This window comes from Canis lupus, chromosome 31, assembly GCF_011100685.1.
Source record: "Canis lupus familiaris isolate Mischka breed German Shepherd chromosome 31, alternate assembly UU_Cfam_GSD_1.0, whole genome shotgun sequence".
In the NCBI taxonomy this organism is placed as follows: Eukaryota; Metazoa; Chordata; class Mammalia; order Carnivora; family Canidae; genus Canis; species Canis lupus.
In genome coordinates, this window is record NC_049252.1 from 38998168 (window position 1) to 39024483 (window position 26316).

General features: G+C 49.1%; 1 protein-coding gene and 1 long non-coding RNA gene across 3 annotated transcripts in view; both read left to right on the top strand.

Moving 5' to 3' along the window:
* The first annotated feature begins 1904 nt into the window (after positions 1-1904).
* On the top strand, positions 1905-7168 carry LOC119867097. Of its 2 annotated transcripts, XR_005382475.1 has the most exons (6): positions 1905-2166; positions 2824-2924; positions 3842-4644; positions 5846-6023; positions 6522-6692; positions 7089-7168. It is a non-coding gene; the product is annotated as an uncharacterized LOC119867097 (long non-coding RNA). The 2 variants fall into 2 exon arrangements; XR_005382474.1 differs by lacking the exons at positions 3842-4644; positions 5846-6023; positions 6522-6692; positions 7089-7168 and having other exon boundaries at positions 1993-2166; positions 2824-3065.
* A 1492-nt stretch (positions 7169-8660) lies between these two features.
* PCBP3 (poly(rC) binding protein 3) overlaps positions 8661-26316 on the top strand; it is a 248518-nt gene continuing 230862 nt past the window's right edge. The window contains exon 1 of the mRNA XM_038581674.1: positions 8661-8737. The gene's annotated coding sequence lies outside the window, so the exon portion shown is untranslated. The remainder of the gene's footprint in view (positions 8738-26316) is intronic.

Consider the following 26316-nt stretch of genomic DNA (forward strand, 5'->3'; position numbering starts at 1 on the left):
CGATGGGGTCCAGGGTCACACCAGTGAACCATGGGCATGTGCCCATTTTCAGACCCTCTTTACGGCGAAATAGGTCTCTTGGTATAAGACGATGTCATGTGGAACCCTGTTTTGATTGTCTAACAAGCACAGCAGACCACGTAAACACGTAGCGGCTTCAAACCATGGTTTATAATCGCCTCTCAGCCCTCCGGGGGTGGGCAGGGTCAGCTCCATCCTTCATACGTGGCGTTGCTGGCACCATCCGAAGCCCCCTTCCCCGGGCTGGAAGGGCTGCAGACGCATCTTTCGGTTGGGCCCGCACGGGGCGAGGTGGGCCCGGGCCTGGACGGCTCACACGTTGGCTGGCTTCGCTGAGAGCGAGCAATCCGAGAGCGGCACTGGAGGCCCCCGAGGCCTGGCCCCAGAAACCAGCGCAGCAGCCCTCCGTCCAGCCGTGCAGGTCAGAGAGCTCAGCCTGTCACTCGGAGGAGCACGGGCTTCCCCTGTTCACACGGGGACTGTCGCAGACTGCGGCCGTCTTGACCTTCCACGCAGGTGTCAGGAGACCGGGGCTCTACGAGGCCGGCAGGGGAGGAAACCCGCGCTCAAGTATATGTCAGCGTCTGTCAGGACAAGTGACTTTCCCTCCGAGTGGAAGGGGTCCGAGGCCCTTGGTCTGCCTCCAGGGCTTGTCCTGTCGGCCTGGCCTGCCCCTGTCCCCACGCGCCTCGGGATGCCAGGAGGACACGCGGGGAGCTGCGGGGCACCCTCTCTGCCTGGTCACACACGTCCTGCTGGTCTGCACCCTCCTGCTCACCTCCTGCCTCAGGGACCTGGAGCTGAGGAGCCAACACCAGTCTGTCCCCATCTCCTGAGGTCTGTCGCCGTGTCCCACTCAGGGAGGACCCTGGGGGAGGCTGGCGGGTCCGAAGTGTCAGTGTCCATCTTGTCCCCTTGCCTGGCCCCGGGAGTGATTCTCTTGGAGATTCTCCTCCACCGGGTAGAGGGTGGAGAGGTGGAGGGGGGACCTCCCGTCCCAAAGTGTCCTCCTGGGGAGACTGAGCCTTTCAGGGTTTCTGCCCACCCTGGTCCTTTCCCCGCGAGGACAGAGGCTGGGGGACAGCATCAGGTTTTAGCTTTGGCCACCGTCTTCAGAGTGTGTGTGTGTATGCACACTTGTGTGTACATGCGCATGTTTGTGCATGTGTGCATACGTGTCCACATGCTTGTGTGCACGTGTGCAAATGCACACACGTGCACAGGTGCTTGTACAGGCATGTACATGCGGGTGTACGTGTGCTTGTGCATGCAGGTATATGTGTGTTTGTGCATGCATGCATACACGTGCACAGTGCTTGTACATGCATGTGCATGCAGGGTGTATGTGTGCGCAGTGCTTGTGCATGTGTGTATGAGTGTGTGCATGTGCTTATACATATGCACATATATGCATACGTGTGCATGTGCGTATGCATACAGTGCTTGTATGTGTGCTTGTCCATGCGTGTATGCATACATGTGTATATGTGATTGTACATGTGTGCGTTGCTTGTACATTGCACATGCAGGTGTGTTACGTGTGCTTGTGCATGGAGGCGTGTGTGCGCTTGCGAGCCTGTGTGGACTGTGGGGAGCTGTGCGCTTCCTCCCTAGGCTTGGCTCTCAGCTGCCATCAGGCCCGAGCCCCGTTCAGCAGCGCGCTACTGTACATGACCTGCTTTGCAAATACACTTCCAGCTTCTCCTGGCTTCGTCTGGACCGTGCCTCCACGTCCTCCCGTACAGAAACTCGCAGCACGGGCCGGCGGGTGTGCGAGCATTAGACAAGGTGGCCATTTGTCTAGCACTTGGGTTTGTCGTACTCCTAGTACAACCAGGCACCTGTAATTTGCATTTGGGAGGCTCGCCTGCCCCGTGGTTCAGTCTGCCCAGCAGCCAGGGCGGCGGCAGTGTGGCAGAGCTGCTTTGCCACCGGGTGTTGCGATTTGGGTGTGGTCCCCTCTCAAGCTCAGTGTGGCATCCTGGCCGTGCCACGTCAGCGGGGAGAGTGACAGAGACACCACAATGGCGATGGCACCTTGCATATGCCTGGCACTTGGTGGCTGGAAAGCCTACCACTGTCCGGGAGGAGCCACCACCGTCTCTCCACCCTACGAGCCCTTGACGTAAAGTTCCCACCAGCGGGGTGAGTGGCACTCAGCTCCTTCTGGGGCCTTCCAGACAAAGGCAGACAGGGTTGGGTCTGCTGCTCTGCAGGTGGGAGAGTGGAGAGCTGGTGGCACGGCCGGCCCTGGGGTCGGAGGCAATCCTGCCTCCGTGGCCTTGCTCTGGGCCCTGGGCAGCGGTGGCCTGGGACGTGTGAATGTAAAAGCAGAGACGCCTCCATCTGCAGCCCCTGGACGGCTGAGCCGGCACCAGCGGCAGAGACGGGGGCGAGGGACCATCCGTGTATGAGTGAGCTGGGTGACCAAGCACTGCTGGTCTGGGTGTCGGGTTGGGGCAGGGAGGGGTCTGCAGCTGCAGCACACCTACCACGTGCTCCTGCTCCGATTTTGCTCACACGGTCTCCTGTAAGACCCCTGGCTCCCCATCTTGGGGGGCGAGTGGCAGGTGCAGTGCACTTGGGAGCTTTTGACGGTTTGCTTCATTGCTTTGCCTTTGTTTGTGGGTCTGCAAGCTCCTCGCTCCCCACTGGCCTGGGGGAACCCGTGTGGGGGGCCGGCCTGACCTGAGGCAGTGGAGGGGGTGATTGGGAGAGGGGCTGCAGACGGCCCTCTGAGAGCCCCACAATTTGCATTTTAATGGTTTCTCAACACTGACATTTTTAAATTTCACCTTAAAGTTCTCATCAGAGGTCTTTGCCAGCGAGCGATCAAATGGATAAAGCAGGAAGGCAGCGTGGTTGCCAAAGGAAGGACGCCATGGATGAAACCCTAAGAAAATGTGGGTCTGAAGGAGATCGTCTTGGAACGGCTGAGCCATACCTGCCCCTTCACACTCTTGCTATTGCACGAATATTCTTGGGTGTTGAAATCCATCTCCACTGTTAGTTATTAATTAGAGATGATTTATGGCAACCGAAAACGTTCACGTGACCCTAATTGAAAAACAGCCAGTGTGTGGGTCCCCGTAGAGCCTTCGGTCTGCTTGGCAAAGCCAGGCACCTGCAGCACCCCTGCGTCCCGCCACGCAGCCTGCGGCTCCTCCCTCAGGCTCAGGGCTTTGGAAGCTCTGCTTCGCCCTTCCGGCCTCTTCCTGCCGGCCCAGCGGGTGTTGGGGTGGGGAGGCGGCTCGGACAGCAGGTCTCACTCTAGAGTCTTCCATGGAGGCACTGTGAGGAGTCTCCCTGAAGAAGGGGCGGCCCCGGTGACGTTGGGGTGGGGGCTGTGAGGTGTGTGCAGGCCCCGTCCTTTCAGAGAGGAGGAGGAAGGCCACACCTCCCTCCCTTACAGGAAACACTAGAGACCGTGCAGATAAAAAGGTGTGCGCGTGGCGCTCTGCTGGCCGTGGGGGAGGGCTGGAGGGCCGGAGCACACTCGGGAGCAGCCTGTCTCTGTCTCTCGCCCCCTCTGCGTCTTCTCTCCGTCTCTGTGTGTCCTTCCCTTTCTGTCTTTCCTTCTCTGTTTCTTTCCCCTCTCTAGCTCTGGCCCTGGCTCCGTCCCCCTCTCTGGCCCTGGCTCTCCCTTCCCATCTCTCTCTATCCCTCTCTCTCTGTGTCTCTCTTTCTCTGGCTCCGTCCCCCTCTCTGGCTCTGGCTTTCTCTTCCCTGATGGCCTTGGCGCATCGGCTCTAGAGCCTGCTGTCTGAATCGGGACATGCAGTCAAGGGCAGCTGTGACTCACTTGCTTTTTCGTGTGAAGGGCCTAGAGGACGTAGGCCGCTGACTCCAGTCCCCCGGGGATGACGACAACACTGGACAAAACCCAGGCCCCCGTCCACGACCAGACCGGGGACGACAACCATGCTTGTTACAGGCTAAAAGCAGGGAGCCCACCAGGCAAGCTGGGGTCCTGGCAGGTGCCAGCAGGACTTCTGCTCACCCCCACGTTTATCCTTTGGGTCAGAGCCATGGCTTCCACGCGTGGTTTGAGCCCGACTTCCCAGCATGGGGATAACTTTCTGTGTCCACCGTAAGGACAGCTTTTGCTGTCTCCCAGCCCCTCATACCCACAGAGCAGTCTGCTGCAGTCGGGGCATGCCTGGCTGGACGGTGACCCAGTCCAACGGGAGTGCAGACGCAGGGCAGCATGTGGGTCCGGGAGAACCTTGGGGTGCAGGGCCGCTGTAGACGGTGGGTCAGTTTGCCAGCCCCAGAGGAGAGAGGGTCTGTGGGTCCCGGCGGGTTGCAGCACCGTTCATGTCCCTGCTTCTTTCCCCCCTTCTTCCCGCACGTCTGTGTTGGATGCTCCGTGCATGCTCCGCTCTCCTCCTGGAGCACGTTTCCAGCCTTCACCATCATCCAGGCGCGGGCACCTCAGCAGCCTGGTTGGTACAGCTTGCCTCTGCGCAGGTGCGACTTCACCTCCTCCCACACCCGCCCAGTCGCGGGCCGGGGACATGGCCAATGACTGCTTAGGAGCTGCTCCTCCAGCAGGGGGGCACAAGAGGAGCCCCCTTGATCGCCTCACCTGATGAAAGAGCCATCAGAGGCTTCAGCAACCAGGTAAGAAAGGCCAGGTGCACAGCTCGGATTCCTGCGTCACGGGGGAGGAGCCTAGTGGGCAGCGTTGGGCGTGTTCCCCGACCAGGGCAGCTGGCGTGGGCCTGGTCTACCGGCTTCCCGATTCACGCTCCATCACGCTGGCCTCACGGAATCTCCTCTGAGCTCAGCAGACCCAGCCCTGCCGCCCCCGGGGCCGCACTTTGTGCCCAGGCGCTGGCGGCGTGGTCCCGCCTCAGCGTTTTGTGAACGGGGCTTTAGCAGCAACACTCGTCCCCTAGGCTCTCGACTTGTGACCAGGTAAACTGTGTCGTTGCGCTTTAGCGTGAGCTCAAGGGGTGGCAGAGAGGCCGATGTGAGCTCTCCCTGCGGAGAACAGGCCCAACGTAGAGGCCGGCAGACGCCCCGCACTCCAACCAGGCCCAGGTCGATGGCTCCAGACCCCTCTCCGTAGCAGGGGAGGGGGCCTCTGTAGCTGGGTGCTGGGTGCCACTTGCGATCACGCCCGGGAACATGCACCACCCGGAAGACTTGGACACCGTTGGCCACTGGGACTGCTTCCTGCGCAGCTATTTTCCCGGCCCTTTTAGCCATCTAATATGGAACCGAGAAGGCTCCTTGCCCCCACCCTCCATGCCCCAGACTCCCTGGTGGCGGGGATGTGTGTGACAATCAGGAAGGCCGGGCACTAGGAGGCTTCCCAGGGCTTGATCTGACATCATTCCAAGCAGATGATAATTACAAGGCTCCTTCTCTCCCTGCTCCCTGCATCCCCACAAGACACCATGGAGTTATTTATAAATGCGGGCCCCTGGGTGCACTTCTCACGGGAAGGACCGCAGTGACAGCGATTGAGAGGGTGGCGAACAGCACACACGGTGCTAATGAAGGGGGAAGTGCGTGGAGCACAGTGTGTGGGGAATTCGCGGCAGGCTGGTCCTGCTTAGGGGGCGGAGCCCAGGCCTGCTCCAGGCCCCGGCCCAGCTGCTGTGGTCTGCAGTTTGGCTTTCAGAGATCTGCTAACATATGATAATACTCCGGCAGACGTGGATTGTCTCGTGTGTCAAGGGCGGAGGCATGAGATGAGCTGCTTTTTTCCTCCCAGGGCTGGCAGGAACTGGAAATAATTGAAAGTTGTTAGGGTCCAACATGCTGTCCCGAAAACACTATCATTAATTTCCTAATGACTAACTGTGTCTTTCAGGAGGCAATGAAGGCAGCTGAGGGGACGAGGGCCCCTGGAGAGGATGGGGAAGTGGGAAGCTGGCAGCCTGTAATCTAGGGGGTGGACTGGAGGTACTCTGCCCGTGGGCGCCCCCCCACCCCCCGGCCTCAGGAGCGGAAGCCTCATGGTCCTTCTATCCTCTGCCCAGAGAGTCAAGGTGAGGGTGGCAGCCAGAGCCACGTAGTCAGGACGTGACAAATCCTTGCAACCCCGGGCTCCGGGTCCACTGTTCCTTCCTGCTCACTTCCCAGCACCGTGCTCCCCTCCCGACCGACTGGGAGACCCAGCCAGGGCCGCCATGTCCTCCTCCTCTGCAGCCTCCTTCCTACCCCAGAGCCGTCCTCCCAGAGCGCACGGTTAAGCATGTCTCTCTGCTCGAAGTGGCCATTGCTGGCCACACTGCTGGGGTGGCCCCTGCCTCTGTGACCCCTTCTTTGGAAGGACTCACGACCCAGATGTTTGTATTCCTGCTTTCCCCAGCAGCTCCGGGGTGGATGCACCCATAGTCCCTTCTTACCCTGAGGATGGGGGCCCTTTGTTTTTCAAAGGTTGTCTTTGAATACACAAGGGACACGTGAAGGCAAATGAGACAGCTCTTCCTGACCCACCCCCCGTGCCTGCACTGACTTCTGTCCTGTGTCTGTGTGTCACCCAGCCTCGTCTGTCTCTGAACACCTCAGGGGTCCTCTGTGTGCTGGAGTGAGGCTCCTACAAAACTGTCATCACGGTGACCTTTGAGCGAGTAGGCTGCCAGTGGCCCATGAAGGAGTAGAGCTCACAGGGGAGAAGCCTGGAAAATGCCTCCTGGCTGGTCTAAGGGCAAAAGGTACCGATCGGGGCGCCAAGAGTCAGAGCCTTGCCCCAGGCTGGTCCCGCAGTCCCTGCCCTGGCAGCCAGCTGCTCCCAGGCCTAAGGAGGCCCAGCGAGGCTTAGTTCCCTCCCGGGGCACCTGGAGGGGTGCGGGGTAGGGAGTCCCGGGACCCCTGCAGGCCCGGCTGCCCTCGGAGGTGTGGCTGCGGTGTCTGACCTGGCTCGTGCTGTGCGATGCTGCCCTGGAAGAAATAATCCTAAGAATAGGCCCCAATGCACAGATGACACACAGGGTTCACTCCACAAAAGTGACTAATACCAACAAAACAGAAGCCCAAGAGGTGTGGAAGGAGGGGTAGTTAAACACGCGAGGACGGCCTAGCAGTCACCTCCTTGGGTCACCTGCCGGCAGGTGTGTGGACCCCAGCACCTGCGAACGTGATGCAGAAGCACAGCCGCGTCCGGGGCGTCCGGACCCACAGACTCGCAGGTGCAGGTGGATTGCGCGGCGGGGGCGGGAAGGGGGGCCCGGGGCGGGGCGGGGCGGGGCGGGCGCTGGGCGGGCTCTCCCGGGGCGGGGTCTCGGGACCAGGCCCCGCAGGCCGGGCTCGGCCGCGCCTCCAAGACCCCGGGGGAGGAGGGGGCGGGCGCCGGCCCGGGAGGGCCCAGGTCCAGGTCCACCGGCCGGTCCCACGCCCGAGACCAACCAGGGCACACTCCCCTCCAGTGACCCGTCCCGGCCACAGGCCAAGCTCACAGCAAGGTTCCCCCCACCTGTCCTCCCCGCCCCCCACTCCTGGCCCTGAGACGCCCCGGCACAGCGCCCCACCCCGTTCCCTCAGGGACCCGCCCCTGCACCCCCCTCCCCTCCGTCCCCTCGATCCCTCCTCTTTCCGCCTCCCCGCCCTTCCCACCCTCCGCCCCGCTCCTACCCCTAACCTTGAGACACGCCCTGCACAGCGCCCCACCCCCCTCCCTCCAGGGACCCGCCCTCCCCTGTGGCCCCGCCCCCGCCTCCCAGGCCCCGCCCAGGCCCCGCCCCCGCCGCTCCAGGCCCCGCCCTTCCCCGGGCCCTGCCTCGCCTCCATCAGCCGCCGGCCCCGGCCTAGGCCCCGCCCCCGCCCTTCAGGCCCCGCCCCCGCCCTGCAGGCCCCGCCCCCGCCGCTCAGGGCCCCGCCCGTGCCCCGCCCCCGCCGCTCCAGGGCCCGCCCTTCCCCGGGCCCTGCCTCGCCTCCATCAGCCGCCGGCCCCGGCCTAGGCCCCGCCCCCGCCCTTCAGGCCCCGCCCCCGCCCTGCAGGCCCCGCCCCCGCCGCTCAGGGCCCCGCCCATGCCCCGCCCCCCGCGGCTCCAGGGCCCGCCCTTCCTCGGGCCCTGCCTCGCCTCCATCAGCCGCGGGGCTCGCCCTAGGCCCCGCCCCCGCCCAGACCCCGCCCAGGCCCCGCCCAGGCCCCCGCCCCGGCTGCCAGCCCGCCTCTTGCCCGGCCCCCTGTGGTCCCACCCCCTCTCCCCGCCCCTGCCCCGCCCTGCCCCGCCGAGACCCCGCCCCCTTCGCCTGTGGCCCCGCCTCACCCCGGGAGCCGCCTCGAGCCTGGCCCCGCCCCCGGCCGGTGCCTCACACGCCCAAGACCCGCCCTGCCTTCCGCCACGCCCCCGTCGTCATTGGTCCCGCCTCGCCGCCCCGCCCCGCCCCGTGACGCTAATTGGTCTCTTTCCTGAGAGCGTCCGGCGCCCTGATTGGCCTCCGCCGTCGCGGTTCCTGCGTTGGATTGGCCCGCCGCGCCCGCTTTCGCGAGGCGCCGCTCTGGGGCGGGGGGCGGGGCCAGCGGCGGCGGGAGGCGCGGGATTGGTCGGCGGCGCAGGGGGGGCGGGCCCGCGCCGCGCGCAGCGCCTCGGCTGGAGCGCGAGGAGCAGCTGCCGCCGCCTCCGGCGTCTCGGACTCGGTGGCCTCGGGCTCCGTCGCCGCTCGGTCGCCCCGTCGTCACCCGCCTTCCCCCGCGGCCGCGGCCGCACCCCGGGCTCCGGCCGGGCCAGCCGGCGGGCACGCCCTCCTCCGCGGACAGGTGAGTGGCCGCGGGCGGGGCGGGGCGGGGCGGGGGCGGGGGGCTCTGGCCCGGGTCCTGGGGTCGCGCGGGGTCAGGGGCCGGGGCGGGGGGCGGGGCCGGGGGTGGGCTCGGGCGTCAGGTGGGCGGACACCTGCGGGCTCCGCGCGGCGCTGCGGGCCGACCCCTCGGTGCACGTGCGCTCCGCCCGCCCCGGAGTGTGTCGCTGGTGCAGGTGCGGGGGGCCGCGCCCCAGGTGACCTGCCCCGGGCAGCGGGGACCTCGCGCCTCGGGACTCAGAGCCCGGAGACCCCCGCCCCCCCCCCGCAGGACCCCGCGTTCAGCGGTGGGCGGCGACCCCCAGCGCCCCCGGGCGCCCCACTTGCATCGTCCCAGGGGCGCCCCGGAGACGCCCGTTTTGGCCCAGGAGGCAGTCTGCACCTCGGGGGATGGTGCACACGAGCCGGGGGGGACCTGCTGACACTCAGGTCAGGGGCGCCGGGGGCAGCTGTGCTGATTTCAGACTTGGGGGGGGTCTCGGGGACAGGTGCACCTGCTGACCCCCGGTGCGGTGGGGCCGGTCTCACTCGTACGTGCACGCTCCTCGCTGTACCGCGCAAGTTCCCTGCAAGCGTTTTAGAACTTAGGCTTCATGTTTGTTTTTTTTTTTTTTTTCCTAGTTTAGCTGATGCTCAATATTTATAGGGTTTTTTAAAAAGCTTTGGTGGTCAAAGAAGGGAAGGTGTCCTTCCATCGTGCTCAGAATTCAGGGCTTGGGGGCCGGTGTTGCCCTACGTAGAGCCGGTCAGCGGCGAGACGGGACCTCAAGGTATCCCCCCCCCGCCTCCAGGGATCTCTGTTAACGCCCAGGGTTGGAGGAAATACAGGACCTTGTTGTGACACTTTTTAGGTAATTCTGAAAAAAATTCCAGCCCATGCATTCGTTTCGCCTGGCGTCTAAAAGGAAGTTGTCTTTCTCCCTGTTGTTGGAGGGAGGCCGGGAGCATCCTGCGTTCTAAGGTGCTGGAAACAATGTAGCCATTCAGGGCTGGGTGTTGTGTTTCAGTTTCAACAGTTTCATCCGTGGCCGCCCAGCCGGTTCCTGGACTGGTTACCTTGTGTCCGCGGCAGAGTCATTCCTATTTTCATTCATGCCTATTTTCACAGAAACCTCAGGGCTTTATGGTAAAAGTGAGCACTGAAGCAGATCGCGGTGGATGGGATAGTACATCCCTGTGCTGAGCTGGTCCTTTGGGTCATAACAAAGACAGGTACCTGCTAAAGTGTTGAAATCAGCCCCACCTTGAGCATTACAATGAGAACTGTAGACTTGGAGGCGGCCCCGGGTCTCGGCCCCCCCACCCCGGGGACTCCTCGGGCCGGCGAGCGTCCACTGTCCATGGTGCTGAACACACGCCCTCTGGTTCTGGGTCTTCAGCTTCCTTTCCAGCCTGAGAGGGTGTCTCGGAGGAGGTTTTAAAATCACTTTCAGAAAAAAAAAATATGTATATATATATATAATAATAATAATAATAAAATAAAATCACTTTCAGAATTTACACAATTAAAGAAAAGTTGGACAGTTGAGCCGGGAAGTTCTTTTGAGCCCGAATGGAAGCACCTCTTTAAAAACTCAAGCCGTGTTGTTGTTGTCTCTCTCTCTCTTTTTTCCCCCCCCAAAGGGGTAATTGTGCCGACTCAACATCCCTTTCCTACTTAGTCTCTTTCTGAGCGTGTGGGCATTTTCTTGCTGGAGGATAGACATCAAGTAACAGATCAGTGAAATTAAATGAGATCCGGTTTCCTTAACAACATCCTCTTATTTTTTTTTATTTTATCATTATTATTATTATTTTTAAGATTTTATTTATTTATTCATGAGACACACAGAGTGGAGAGAGAGGCAGAGACACAGGCAGAGGGAGAAGCAGGCTCCATGCAGGGAGCCTGACGTGGGACTGGATCCCGGGACCTCAGGATCACGCTCTGGGCTGAAGGCGGCGCTAAACCGCTGAGCCACTGGGGCTGCCCAACAACACCCTCTTAAAAATGTACCCGTTATTGTAATATGCGCATGTATTTGTACGTAGAGGCAATTTGTTTTTTCCCTAAACAAGGCCAGCTGTATCACCCCTCACGCTCATGTGATGCTTTCCAGCCTTCCCAGAGAGGGACTGGAGCCCTCGGTGGACGTGGTGGGGCTGTTGGGCAGTTGCCAGTTCCTGCTGTGTTAGAGCAGCATCTACTCTCTCTTCCATAATTCTGAGGACATCGCCTGTAAATCATTTTTTAAAAATTTTTTAAAGATTTTATTTATTCATAGAGACACACACACACACACACACACAGAGGCAGAGGCACAGGCAGAGGGAGAAGCAGGCTCCACGCATGGAGCCCAACGTGGGACTCGATCCAGGGTCCCCAAGATCAAACCCCGGGCCGCAGGCAGTGCTAAACCGCTGCGCCACTGGACCTGCCCTCCTGTAAATCATTTTAGATAAATTCTTTATTCTCTTGAGGTTAATTTTGTCTGCTTCTTTAAAATTGCCCCATAGGCTAGCAATAAGAAATAGCAGGTACAGAGATTCTTCTATATAACAGTAAATTGTGCGTCTAACTAAGCAGTGGATTGTTAAGGTGTTTTTGTTCCAAGTGTCTGAACTAGTTATTTGGCCTCATCACCTGCACACTTAACTTGGGTTACTCTGCGAAAGAGCAGCCTATTTTGTTGAGGAAAACCCAGGGCAGCTTCTTTCTGCCCCTTCAAGCTTCAGAAACACCCTCTGAGGGCCCACCTTTGCCTGGCCCTGTGCTGTGTTCTGAAAGCCCACAGGGGAAGGAGATACAGTATTTATCATGGAAGGACCCCACTTTGGCCTGATGGAGGAACATGTACACTTAGGGCTTCAGGGGGTTACTCAGTGCTGCAGTTAGGGTTCACGGAAAGTTGGGTTGGTGTGTTGAGGTGGGGTAATTCATTTAGACTGGGAATCAGGACGGCTTCATAGAGGAGAGGAGGTGGCCTCGGGCTGAGACCTGAAGGGTGAATGGTCATTGTTTGGGCGTTGGATGGGTATAAAATTTATTACAAAAACACCAGAAGGCTGGTGTAGCTGGCGAACAGCGTGTGTGATGGTGAAGGTGTGGAGGGTATTGTGAAAACGCTGGAACTCAGAGGTGTGGGGGAGAGTGGACTGGAGGTGGTGTGGCAGGCAGAGTAATGGCCTCCCAGAGCTGTCTACATCCTAATCTCCGGAACCTATGAACATGGTATGTTACATGGCAAAGACAATTTAAGTAGTAGATGGAATGACAGTTGCTAATTTTAAAGCTGATTTTAAAACAAGGAGATTATTCTGGATTACCCAGTTAAGTCCAAAGTAAGGGTCCTTAAATATGGAAGAGGGAGGCGGAAGAGCTGGTGTCAGAGTGATGTGAAATGAGGAAGCGTACCCGCCGCCGTTGTTGGCTTAGTAGATGGAAGGGGTTATAAGCCAAGGAGTGTGGGAGGGCTCCAGAAGCAGGAAAAGGTGAGAAAATGGGTTCTCACGCAGAGCCCTTCCTTGAAGGGAACACACAGCCCTACCCAGTGAGACCTTATGTCTGACCTCCAGAACTGAAAAATAATTTCCGAAAGCCTAGCTGGTATAGTTTAAAGAGGAAATAATGTGGTCAGATAGGCAGGAGAACACAAAATGATTTAGCTGCTGTTAGCAGGTTGCCCCAGGTGAGCATGGTTCTGATTCTTAGTTTCATATCCCGGCAAGCCTGGCATCTGATACTCCCACCTGGCCTAAGTCCCACCTGAAGTCTTCTCCTAGCAGTTTGTTCGGTCTCTACCCTTGCTTCCTGCCGCTTCCAGCTGGCCCACCTTCCCTCTGTGCTGGGCACTCAGTGGGATTGGGGGGTCGGAGGATGGCCAGTTCTAGCCTCCGAGCTGTTGTCAAAGTATTTTCCAAAGGTTTGTTTCTTCACAGCCTCTCTAGTCCCTTGTATCTTCAGATGTTTTAATTGTTGTTAGCTAAGTGTGAAATATCTCATTGTTTTAATTTGCATTTTCTTGATTATTAGTAAGGGTGAGTGAGGGCTTTTTATCCATTTAGTAGCCACTTGGGTTTCCTCTTGTGTAAATTATATTCATATATTGTTTGTCCATTTGTTACGTGGGTTGTCCTTTTTATAGCTTTTTAGAGATCCTGTGTGTATATTTTGGATTCTGTTTGTGCCCTGTTTTTTTTTAAATCCTTTTAAAAATGCTGTTTTGATGAACAGATGTTTAATTTTAAGACAAATTTATCAATCTTTTTTTTATGGTTTGTAGTTATTGAGTCTTATTTAAGAAATTCTGTTACCCCAAGGTCATAGGATATCCTCGTCTTTAAAAAATCGAATATTTGCTTTTTTAATATTCTACTTTGAACTTATTTTTGTGTGAGGTGTGAGGCAGAGATATAATTTTAGAACTTTTCCAAATGCATAACCAGTTGTATCAGTACTATTTATTGAATACCATACTTACCCCAATGATATGCAGTGCTGCTTTCAAAACACAACATTTTACAAATGTGTGGATCCATTTCTGATTTTTTTCATGTAAATAATGATAATTTCATTTCTTCCTTCCTAACCTTTAAGTCTTTTATTTATTTTTTTGTCTTATTTCCATCATTTGGAGACTAACCAAAGTTGCATAGGAATTTTGATAAGGCTGTGCTAATATTGTTTTACACTTGAAAGGCAATACTTTTAGAGCCTTAAATATGAAGTTTGTTATTATTTTTGGTAGATTCCTTTTATTAGGTTAAGGATGGTCTCCTCTGCTAATAGTTTGATATAGGTTTTAAAAATTTTTTTAAAAAGATTTTTATTAATTTATTCATGAAAGGTACAGAGAGAGAGAAAGAGAGGCAGAGACACAGAAAGAGGGAGAAGCAGGCTCCCTGCAGGGAGCCCGATGTGGGACTTGATCCCAGGTCTCCAGGATTACGCCGTGGGCCGAAGGCAGGCGCCAAACCACTGAGCCACTCAGGGATCCCTTTTTAAAAATTTTTATTTTTTTATTCATGAGAGACAGAGAGAGGCAGAGACACAGGCAGAGGGAGAAGCAGGCAGGATCACACCCTGAGCTAAAGGTGGACGCTCAACCGCTGAGCCACGCAGGCGTCCCTGATATAAGATTTTTTAAAAACCATTAATAGATTTTGAATGTTGACAAATGATTTTCTTTACCTACTTAGATGATTTTATGTTTTTTCTTCTTTAAATTATGACTGAGATGAACTATTTTAATCTTTTAATTTTAAGCCATCGATTTCTTGGGATAAACTGTACTTTGTCATACCTATTATTTTAAACATTATTGGATCCAATATGGCGACTTAAAATTTATATTTATTATCTCACTGTTTCATTTAGGGTTTTGGCATATATTTTCATGAGAAGTATTGACCAATAATAATCTTTTCTTGTATTGCCCTTATTGAGATTTGGTATCATGGTGATGCTTCATCTTCCCCATAGTAGTTTCTGAAAGGGAGAGATTTTTGTTCCTTTCAAGTTTGGCAAAATTGATTCTTAAATATCCTGGGGCTGGACCCTCTTAGAACATGGAGACTTGCACCAGCGGTTATCGCTTTAGAAGGGTTACGGATCCATTCTTCTCACATTTCGTTGGCCAGGAGCAGTCCTTCTGGCCGTACTTAGCTTCAAATGGAGCAGGGGGGGTGGAGTCTTCCATGACCCAGAAGTTCAGGATAACTGGATACTGGAAAATATTAGTAACACGTACCAAACTATGGGAGTTAATTGATGTCAGTACTACACAGCCAAAATTCCAACCGTGTTCCTCTCTAGGTCTTGCTTGAAGGTTTACAAGTGTGCAAGGTCTGCAGGTGTGTTGGTCATCAGGGGACCGACTAGAATGTAAAACTAACATGCTGGTTTATATCTGTTGTGAACACACCATCCTATGTACTCTCTTCAGAACCCACCTTGGGAATTCCTACCTCTCAACGTCTCTTTATTGTAGAGGAAAAGCCTCCCTTTCTTATTCCTTTGCAGTGATCTAAGTCTTAACTATCCTTCAAGGCTGGCATAGTTCCCAGCACCCTGCTTAAATTCTCCATGTTAACTTGGACCAATGGTGAACTCTCCCTTCATTTCTTACGTCGCCATTCTGGCCCAGCTGTGTAGAGACCAGGGTTTGGTTTTGTTCATGGGTAGTCAGTTGATCAGAAGAGGGTTCAGACCCAAGCACTTGTTTCCCTCCTTTGCCAGGGCTCTGGCCTGGGAGGCAAGATACGGTGCACAAACTGTATGAAGATGGTCCCACCATGATCTTCACGATTCATGCTTTTGTATAATACTTTGCTGTTGTGATAGGACTTTTTTTTTTAAGTAACTAGTTTTTTTTTTTTTAATTTTTATTTATTTATGATAGTCACAGAGAGAGAAAGAGAGGCAGAGACACAGGCAGAGGGAGAAGCAGGCTCCATGCACCGGGAGCCCGACCTGGGATTTGACCCCGGGTCTCCAGGATCACGCCCTGGGCCAAAGGCAGGCGCCAAACCGCTGCGCCACCCAGGGATCCCTGTGATAGGACTTTATTCTGACTAGCACAACATGGTAAAAGTAATGGGATGTCCCTTCCCTGATTATGTTACATTATATAAAATTTCATTTTGCTGGAAAGTCATTTAGAGACTTTCTTTGCCGGCTTGAGTAGGCTGCAATGTTGGGGAAGCCCACATGGCAGGAACTTCAGGTAACCTCTAGAAGCTGAGCGGGGCCTTCAGGGACAACCACTAAGGAGCAGGGGCCCTCAGTCCTACAGCAAGGAAACAGCCTCTACCATAAAATAACCAAAGTGACCTGGGAAGTGAATTCTTCCCCAGTTAAGTCTTCTAATGAGAACATAGCCTGGCCAACACCATGATTGCAGCTTTATGAGACCCTAGGCAGGGAACCTAGTTAAGCCTGCTCAGACTCTTGACTCCTAAAAACAGTGAGATAATAAATATAAATTTTAAGTCGCTCAGTGTGTGATGGTTTGTTATGCAGCTATAGAAAACGAATGTATCAGCTCTTTACTGATCTCCCACTTACTTTTACTAGAAGTAGATTTGGTTTGATGAAGGGTATTTGAATCTAGTTAAGGTAGTCAGTTTTTAAATAATTTTTTAAAACTTTTTTCCTTTTTTTTTTTTTTTAAAGATTTTATTTATTTATTCATGAGAGATACACACAGAGAGGCAGAGACATAGGCAGAGGGAGAAGCAGGCTTGCTGCAGAGAGACTGATGTGGGGCTCCATCCCAGAACTCTGGCAGGATCACATCCTGAGCCAGAGGCAGACAATCAACCACTGAGCCACTCAGGCATCCCTTTTTTCCCTATTTTAATGTGATACAAATGTTTTGTGTAGAAAAATTGAAGCAAGTGGGACGTATAAAGAACAAAAGAACAAAACAAACATTCATAATCTTATGACACAAGAATGTGTGTGTTTTTCTACCAATATGTTTTTCTACCTTTACATATGGTATAATGTGCATATCCTAAGTTGGGATTCGTTCTATAATGTTTTATGAACAGTTTTCTTTCTTAGTACCACATAGTTAGAATTTCCTGTGTCATATCATATTCTTTTAAACTATGATTTTAAATGGCTTAAATGGCTGTATTCTATTCTAGTGGGTATCCCAAGTGATTGAACCACTTTGCTTATAGCTGGACATTTATGCTGCTTGAAATTTTTATCATCATAAATAATGCTTCGATCAATAATCGATAACCTATACCAAAATCATTTGTGTGTATCACTGATTACATATGAAGGATAAGTTTCTAAAGGCAGAATTATTAGGTCAGAATTTGTAGATGTTCGGCAGCCCAGGTGGCTTGGCAGTTTGGCATCGCCTTCAGCCCAGGACGTGGTCCTGGGGACCCCGGATCGAGTCCCACGTTGGGCTCCCTGCATGGAGCCTGCTTCTCCCTCTGCCTGTGTCTCTGCCTCTCTCTCTGTCTCTTATGAATAAATAAATAAGATCTTTTAAAAAAAAGAATTTGTAGATGTTTTGAAACCTTTTGATACTTAACCATCCAGCTTCCAATGTTGCTTTTTTCTTTTTTCTTTTTTTTTACGATTTTATTTATTTACTCTATTTTAGAGAGAGAGAAGTGCAAGCCAGGGGAGGGAAAGAGGGAGAGAGAGAGAATCTCAAGCAGACTTAGTGCTTAGCATGGAGCCTAATCTGGGGCTCGATCTCATAACCCTAAGATCATTACCCGAGCCAAAAGCAGGAGTCAGGCATTTAACTGACTGAGCCACCCAGTTGCCACCCCCCACCCCTGCCCCAGCTTCCAGTGTTTCTAAAAAATGATATAAAGCTCAAACATCTGTTTGTGTAACTCACCAGGTTGGGATAGGACAGAACTATTGATTTTTGAGCATTTAGGTTCCTGTTTTCTTAACCTGTTTGCAAAGTGCTTTTAAATTATTCATTAAAGTGCAGTATGGATTCTATTTATAGACACATTTGTGTATGAGATCGGTCCCTTAGTGCCTGGGCAAAAAGCCTACGAATTGCTCTTATCACATCCCTATCTTTGTAAATCCATTTCTACTCGATCCTCCCTTTCTTTGTTCTCAACCAAATAGAGACACTGAGACACATAAGGTCTTGTAGCCTTGTGATTAGTCAGATGAAATGGCTTTTTTGAGCTACCTCTTGCTCTTTTCTTCTTGCTATTTATGAACTAGTTGACTTCATAAGTATAAGAGATCAGCAGAAAATTATTAATTTAAAAATATTTTTCCTGATTCAGAAAATGAGTGTTTATTTAGAAAATTTCTAAAATAAAGATTAGTATCAAAAGCAAAATAAAAATACTTCATTCTGTCACCCATAGGTGACCAGTGTATAAACATAACTTGTTCATACTAGCTTATTCTTAGAGTACATTGATTAGATTTCGGTGACTAATGTTTTTTTTTTTTTGTTTTGTTTTTTGTTTTGTTTTGTTTTGTTTTGTTTTTTTTTTTTTTTTTTTTTTGGTGACTAATGTTTTGCTTGGGATTTTTGCACCCATGTCTTTGAGTGAAATTGGCCCATAATTTTCCTTTTCTGTAGCTGTTTTCTCTCTAATTTGATATGAATACTTAGTTTTTAATTTTTTTTAAAGATTTTTATTTATTTATTCATGAGAGACAGAGAGAGAGAGAGAGGCAGAGACCCAGGCAGAGGGAGAAGCAGGCCCCATGCAGGGAGCCCGACGTGGGACATGATCCTGGGTCTCCAGGATCAGGCCCTGGGCCGAAGGCAGCGCTAAACCACTGAGCCACCCGGGCTGCCCAGTACTTGGTTTATTAGTTTGCAGCTTTCCTCCCCCTACTAAATATGTGTATGTACGGTTATACATCTCCTTATAAATAATGCTTCATCTGCATCTTACAGAATTTGATTTGAGGTAATTTTCTTATTGTTTAGTATATACTATACACTGAATCGTGCCCCTCTCAGATTCATATGTTGAAGCCCTAACCCCCAGTATGATCGTATTGGAGATGGACCTTTGGGGAGAAAATTAGGTTTAGATGAGGTCATGAGTTTGATGAGATTAGTACCTTATTAGAAGAGACCAGAGAACTTGCTCTCTTTCTCTCTCTCCTTGCCGTGTGAGGATACAGCAGGAAGGCAGCTATCCCCAAGCCAGGAAGAAGCCCCTGACCAGAACCCTCCAATCCTGGCGTTCTGATCTCAGACTTCCCAGCCTCCAGAACTGTGAGAAATAAATGTCCATTGTTTAAGACCCTCACTCTATGGTGTTTTGGTACAGCAGCCCAAGCGAACTAGGGCAGTGAGTCTTATAGACATTTCTAATTTCCATCATGATTTTTTAAATTTATAGGTCATTTAGAAGAATATTTAAAAATTTCCAAACATATGTACATTTTCTTATTCTTCTCCAGCACGATTGCTTTGCCCCCAAATCTTGCTCTTAATGGTTTTAATTCTTTAAAATTTGCTGATGTGCCTTATGGCCCAGAATATGGACTCTAAGTTTTCTCACACATTCCGGTGTGCTTGAAAAGAATTAGGCTCAATGTTCCATATATTCTACTCAGCTAGCTTATAACATATTACTCACATCTTCTGTATTTTTACTATTTTTTTGTCCGGTGGTTATATCCATTACTAAGGTAATTACCCAATTTCATTATGATTATGGATTTGTCTTATTTCTCTTTGAAGTTCTGTCAATTTTTATTTATATAGTTTGAGACCATGCTATTAGGGGCATGCAGATATAAAATTGTTATGTCTTCCTGAAGAGCTGAGACTGTAATTATTAACATTGGTTCTCTTTATCTCTAGTAATGAATCTTTACCTTTATGGTATCATATGCCAATGTGAAAGTAGCCATAACGGATTGCTTTAGGCTCATATTTGCATGATATCTTTGTTTTTTTATCATTTTATTTTCAGCCTTACTGTATTCTTAAACTTTAGGTAGGTATCTTGCGTAATAATCAATTATATTGTTTTTCGTCCAGTCTGATAATTTTTGTCTAACTAGAACATTCAACTCATTTATGTTGAATGTTGAATATAATTAGTAATCTACTTGAGTTTAAGTCAATACTCTTGTTATTTCTCTTGTCCCACGTTGTTCTGTTTATTTTTCCCTGTTATATTAAAACAGTATTACGATTTTTAAAAATCATTCTATTTTTCTGCTCTCTTCACTGTGTTGGGGTTACATTTTATTTTTCTTTCTTTTCATGGTTACCATGTAAATTAGATAATGTGTTATTAACTTATCCAGATAATGCAGTTATACCTGCCTTCTGGACCATGCAGAGATCATAGTATCATAGAGCGCTTGAACTCCATGTGCCTATTATCATGTATTTTAATTTTATAAGCTCTTTTTAAACTCAATGAAATATTAACAGTGTTGTTATTTAATGTATCATCAGTGTTCATTTAGATTTATTCACAGCTTTATCCATTTTTTGCTTTTCACTGCTCTCTGACATTTCTGACCTTCATTCTGGGGTCGTTTCCCTTCTGCCTCAACAGCGAGCCTCCTTTAGAAATTCCTTATTGTGGATCAGCTGGCAGTAGACACTCCCCGTCTTTTTTTCTTTCTAGAAGTATTTTGATTTCACTTTAATTTTAAAAATTCTTTAAATCTACTTATTTTATTTTATTTTTTATTTTGGCGGGGATATAATTTACATGCCACAAAATTCACCCTTTTAAAGTTTCTGATTCATTGGGTGTTGGTATATTTACAAGGTTGTGGAACCATCATCACTACATAATTCCAGAACGTTTTCATCACCTTAGAAAAGAATCTCATGCCTATTAACAGTAACTCCTCATTCCTCCCTGTCCCAGTCCCTGGCAACCATTAATCTACTTTCTGTCTCTAAGGATTTGCCTATTAGGGACATTTCATATGAATGGAATATAAATATGTGGCCTTTCATGTCTAGCTTCTTTTACTTAGTGTAATATTTTCAAGGTTCATCCATGTTCTATTGTGTATCAGTACTTCATTCATTTTTATGGCTGAATGGTATCACATTGTATGGATATATCACATTTTAGTTCCCCATTGATCAGTAGGTAGACATTTGGGTCGTTTCCACTTTTTTGGCTATTATGACTAATGTGCTATAAACAGTCATGTATAAGCTTTTTTTTTAAAAAAAAAAGATTTTATTTATTCATGAGAGACACAGAGAGACGGGGGGAGGGGGCGGTGGAGAAGCAGAGACACAGGCAGAGGGAGAAGCAGGCTCCATGCAGGGAGCCTGATGTGGGACTCGATCCTGGGACTCCAGGATCATGCCCTGGGCTGAAGGCAGGCACCAATAATAACTTTTTGAATCACCCCCCAGCTCTGTCTGGTCACTAACAGTTTGTTCTTTACAGTTAAGAGTCTGTTTCTTGGTTTGCCCCCTCCCCTCTCTTTTTATCCCTTTGCTCATTCATTTTGTTTCTTAAATTCCATATGAGTGAAATCATATGGTATTTGTTTTTCTCTGGCTGACTTATTTCCCTTAGTATTATGTTCTTTAGCTCCATCTGTGTCATTGCAAATGGCAAGGTTTCATTCCTTTTTGTGGCTAAGTAATATTCCATTGTATATGTACCACATCTTCTTTATGCATCATCAGTCAAGGGCAACTTGAGCTGTTTCCATAATTTGTTTGTTGTAGATAATGCTGCTGTAAACATTAGGGTGCATGTATCCCTATGAATTATTTTTTCTTTATTCTTTATTTTTTTTTTTATTTTTTTTTTTTATTTTTTTTTTAAAGATTTTATTTATTTGAGAACAGAGGAGGGGCAGAGGTAGAGGGAGAAGCAGACTCCCAGTGGGGCGGGGAGCCTGACGCCAAGTTCCATCTCAGGACCCAGGGGTCATGACCTGAGCCCAAGGCAGATAGTTAACTAAGTGAGCCACCCAGCCATCCCTAAACATCTGAGATTTAAAGTTGATAGTCACACACAGATAGAGAGAGAGAGGCAGAGACACAGGCAGAGAGAGAAGCAGGCTCCATGCACCGGGAGCCTGACGTGGGATTCGATCCCGGGTCTCCAGGATCGCGCCCTGGGCCAAAGGCAGGCGCCAAACCACTGCGCCACCCAGGGATCCCTTTATTCTTTAGATAAATACCCAGTAGTGCAGTTGCTGGATCATAGGGTAGCTCTATTTTTAACTTTTTAAGGAACCTCCATCTGTTTTCCAGAGTGGCTGCACATTTGCATTCTCAACAACAGTGTAATAGGATTCTCCTTTCTCCACATCCTCGCCAATACCTGTTGTTTCTTGTGTTGTTGATTTTAGCCATTCTGACAGGTGTGAGGTGATCTCTCTCTCTCTGTTTTTAAATATTTTATTTATTTATTCATGAGAGACACACAGAGAGAGAGGCAGAGACACAGGCAGGGGGAGGAGCAGGCTCCATGCAGGGAGCCCCATGTGGGACTCAGTCCTAGGACCTGGGATCATGACCTCAGCCAAAGGCAGATGCTCAACCACTGAGCCACCCAGGTGCCCCCATAAGGTGATATCTTACTGTGGTTTTGATTTGCATTCCCTGATGATGAGTGATGTTGAGCATCTTTTCATATGTCTGTTAGCCATCTGCAGGTCTTCTTTACACATTTAATGCAATCCCTATGAAAATACCAGCAGCATTTTTCACAGAGCTGGAACAAACAATCCTAACATTTCTACGGAACCACAGAAGACCCTAAATAGCCAAAGCAATTTTGAAAAAGAAAAGCAAAACTGGAGGCATCACAATTCCAGACTTCCAAGTTATACTACAAAGCTGTAGTCATCAGAACAGTATGCTACCGAATATGAAAATAGACATATGTATGTAGATCAGTGGAACAGAATAGAAAACCCAGAAACGAACCCACAATTATATAGTCAATTAGCCTTTGACAAAGCAGGAAAGAATATCCAATGGGAAAAAGTCTCTTCAACAAGTAGTGTTGGGAAAATTGGACAGCAACAGGCAAGAGAATGAAACTGGACCACTTTCTTATACTAAACACAAAAATAAATTCAAAATGGGTTAAAGATCTAAATGTGAGACCTGAAACCATAAAAATCCTGGAAAAACATGCAAGCAGTAATGTCTCTTACATCAGCTATAGCAACTTAGGCAAGGGAAACAAGAGCAAAAATAAACTATTGGGACTGTAGCAAAATAAAAAGCTTCTGCACAGCGAAGGAAACAATCAGCGAAACTAAAAAGCATCCTATCGATTGGGAGAAGATATTGCAAATGATATGTCCGATAAAGGGTTAGTATCCAAAATATGTGAAGAACTTCTAAAACTCAACACCCCAAAATTGAATAATCCAATTGAAAAGTGGGCAGAAGACATAAATAGATGTTTTTCCAAAGAAGGCATTTGTATTCCTAAGGCATACTGACTGGCCTATGTTTTTTTTTTTTTTTTTTTCTTGTGATATTTTTGGTTTTAATATCAGGGTAATATTGGCCTTTAATGAATTGAGAAGTGTTCTTAGTATTTTTTTTTGGAAGATTCTGTGAGAGATTGGGGTTAATTCTTCTTAAATGTTTGGTAGAACTCACTCGTGAAGCCATCTGGTCCTGCGTTTTTCCTTACGGGAAGTTTCCAGTTGCTAACTCAATGGCTTTGCTTGTTTAGGTCTATTCAGATTTTCTTTCTTTTCGAATCAGTTTTGATAGTCTGTGTCTTTCTAGGAATTTGTCCATTTCACCGAGGTTATCTAATTTGATAGCAAATAATTGTTCATAATATTTCTCTATAATCCATGTTTATTTGTTTTGTGTCAGGAGAAAGACTTAACATTACATTTATGCTGTCTTTTCTGTTTACTTCTGTAAACACTTTTACTGGTGCTCTTTATTTCTTCACCTGGATTTGAGGTACTGTCTGGCATCCTGTCATGTTAGCCTGGAGGGCAGGTTTTCTAGAAACTTATTTTGTCAGTTTTTGTTATCTAAAGATGTCTTAATTTCTCCTTTACTTTTGAAGGGTAATTCTGCTACCTGTAGAATTCTTGTTTGGCAGTCTTTGTCTTTTATAATTTTGAATATGTCATCCCACGACCTTCTAGTAGCCACGGTTTCTTGAGATGAGAAATCAGCCATTGCTTTTACTGAGGATCTCTTTCAAATGATAAATTGCTTCTCACTGCTTGCAGGATTTCCTCTTTGTCTGTGTGTTCCAGCGGCTTGATGATGATGTGTCTACGTATGCCTTGGAGTTTATCCTTAGAGTTCATTGAGTTTCTTTGATATATAATGTTGGGTTTTTCCTCCCCCAAATCTGGGAAGTTTTTAGCTATTATCTCTTCAAATATGCCTTCTTTTCTCTCTTTTCTCCTACTGAAACTTTCATTATACACATGTTGGTAGCTTGATGGTGTCCCACAGGTCTCTGAGGCTCTGTTCTTTTTCTCGTAAGGAAGATTTTGTTCAGTTTATATAGGGGGTTGTATAATAGGGGAGAGAGATTGGGCTCAATACCTGCTCTGTTCATTTTTCTTCCTACTTTTTACTTTCTGTTCCTTAGACTAGAAGATTTCAGTTGACCTATCTTCAAGTTCTCCAGTTTGTTCTTGACTGCTCAGATATGCTGCTGAATATTTCCGGTGAATTTGTCATTTCGGTTACTGTACTTTTTAGCTCCAGAATTTTTATTTAGCTCCTTTTTATATTCTCTTTATCAGTAGTCTCTACTTGATGAGGCACCTTTGTCATACTTGCCTTTAATCTTTTAGATGTGGTTTCCTTTAGTTCTTTGAAGATATTTAAAATAGGTTATATGTAGTCTTTCTCGTGTAAGTCCAACATTAGGGTTTCCTCAGGGGCAGTTTCTGTTGATCTCTTTTTTTCCTGTGTATGGGCCGTATTGCCTCTCTCTTTCTCTCTGTCTCTCTCTGTCTCTGTCACAATGACTTACCAGAAACAAAATATTTTATTTTTTTTAATTTTTATTATTTTTTAAAAGATTTATTTATTTATGATAGACACAGAGAGTGAGAAAGAGGCAGAGACACAGGCAGAGGGAGAAGCAGGCTCCATGCACCGGGAGCCCGACGTGGGATTCGATCCCGGGACTCCAGGATCGCGCCCTGGGCCAAAGGCAGGCGCCAAACCGCTGAACCACCCAGGGATCCCCAGAAACAAAATATTTTAAATCATACATGTAGCAGCTCTGGAAATTTGACTCTCCTCTCTCCTCTGAGATTTTTCGGTGCTTCTGCTTGCTGTAGTAGTTTCTGTTGTTTTGTTTAGTGACTCTCTTGAACGAAGACTGCGAAGTCTGTATTCACTCATTTGTGATCAGCTCATGATTGGGCAGAGATTTACTTAAATGCCAGGAATCAGAAAATCTGTGAGACTTTCCCGAGGAGCTGTGGGTGTGTGTTGGGGTATGCTTCAACATTTAATCAGGCATTTACAGCCCTGCCTGAGTCCTTACTTCCTGCTTGTACAGAGCCTCAAAGTCAGCCCAGTGTGAGTGCTGACAGCTGTCTCGGGTCTTTTCCTGAGCGTTCACACAACCTTGAGTGTGTGCACAGCTCTACATACACATGTTTTACATCTACATTTACAGAATATGTTGAGAGTTCTTGTAGTCCCCTACAGATGTCTTATTTCCCAGCTTTTCCCATTAAGGTTTGGGTTAATGTGTTACTTGTCCCACCTGTTGTCTCCTGTCTCAGGTAGTTACAGAATGAAACAATTGACTCTAATTGTTTTAACAAACACCTTTGAGAAGATGCCTTTCACACTGATCTTACTCTGATTCAGGTCAAATAAAGACATCCTTGCAAGTGGAACTTATTAGCCATGTCAAATAATAACAGTTGTCTGGGAATAAGGCTTTGAGGGAGTTGTAATCCTGTTCTGTCCCTTTCTGTGACTGCCAGCCTGCTGTTTTTCCACTATTATTACAAACTATTAGTTTTTAAGACAGCTGTAGAACTGAGGGGACATGGGTGGGGGCAGTGAGAATAGGGAAAGTAAAACACTACAAATGTGCTGTTCTTATGGAGATTCAAACATTTTCCTCTAACAGATCCTCCCCAGTCTGCTGTAAGCCTTTGATTAAATTCTTACATTTCTGACAAAGTTGAGTCTGATAATTTTTACTATTTTTTTTACTGCTTTTATGGAAGAGGGGATTTTTGTTTTTTTGTTTTTTGTTTTTAATAATAAATTTATTTTTTATTGGTGTTCAATTTGCCAACATACAGAATAACGCTCAGTGCTCATCCCGTCAAGTGGCCCCCTCAGTGCCCGTCACCCAATCACCGCCCCCCCCCCCCCCCCCCCCCCCCCCCCCCGCCCTCCTCCCCTTCCATCACCTGTAGTTCGTTTCCCAGAGTTAGGAGTCTTTATGTTCTGTCTCCCTTTCTGATATTTCCCACACATTTCTTCTCGAAGAGGGGATTTTTGGAGGTCCTTACTTTGCTATTTTCACTGACATCACTCTCTCACCTTTATTCTTAAAAGACTCTTCGCCTGTATATTGAATTTCATGTTGGCATTATTTTCTTTCAGTATGTTGGAGTTACCTTTCCACGGTGTCTGGCTTTTGTTTTTTCTGTTCAGATGTCAGTAGTCATTGTAACTGCTGTGCCTCTACAGGTAATTTGTGCATTTCCTATTGCTTTTATAGGATTTTCTTACTGCCCTTAGGTTTCTGTAGTTTCACTGAGTTCCCACATATCTCTACCTATATAGTATGTTGGCTTCTTGTATCTGTGGTATGAGATCTTTCATAAGTCTAGAAAATTCACCATCATTATCTTCAGATAGTTGTTTCTGCCTCATCTTTTCTTTCCTGCTGGGCAGCCAGGGTGGCTCCGTAGTTTAGCGCCACCTTCGGCCTGGGGTGTGATGCTGGAGTCCCGGGATCGAGTCCCACGTCGGGCTCCCTGCAGGGAGCCTGCTTCTCCCTCTGCCTGTGTCTCTGCCTCTCTCTCTTCCTTTCTCTCTCTTTCTCTCTGTTTCTAATGAATAAATAGAATCTTTTTTTTTTTTAAAAGGAGTCTAATTAGAT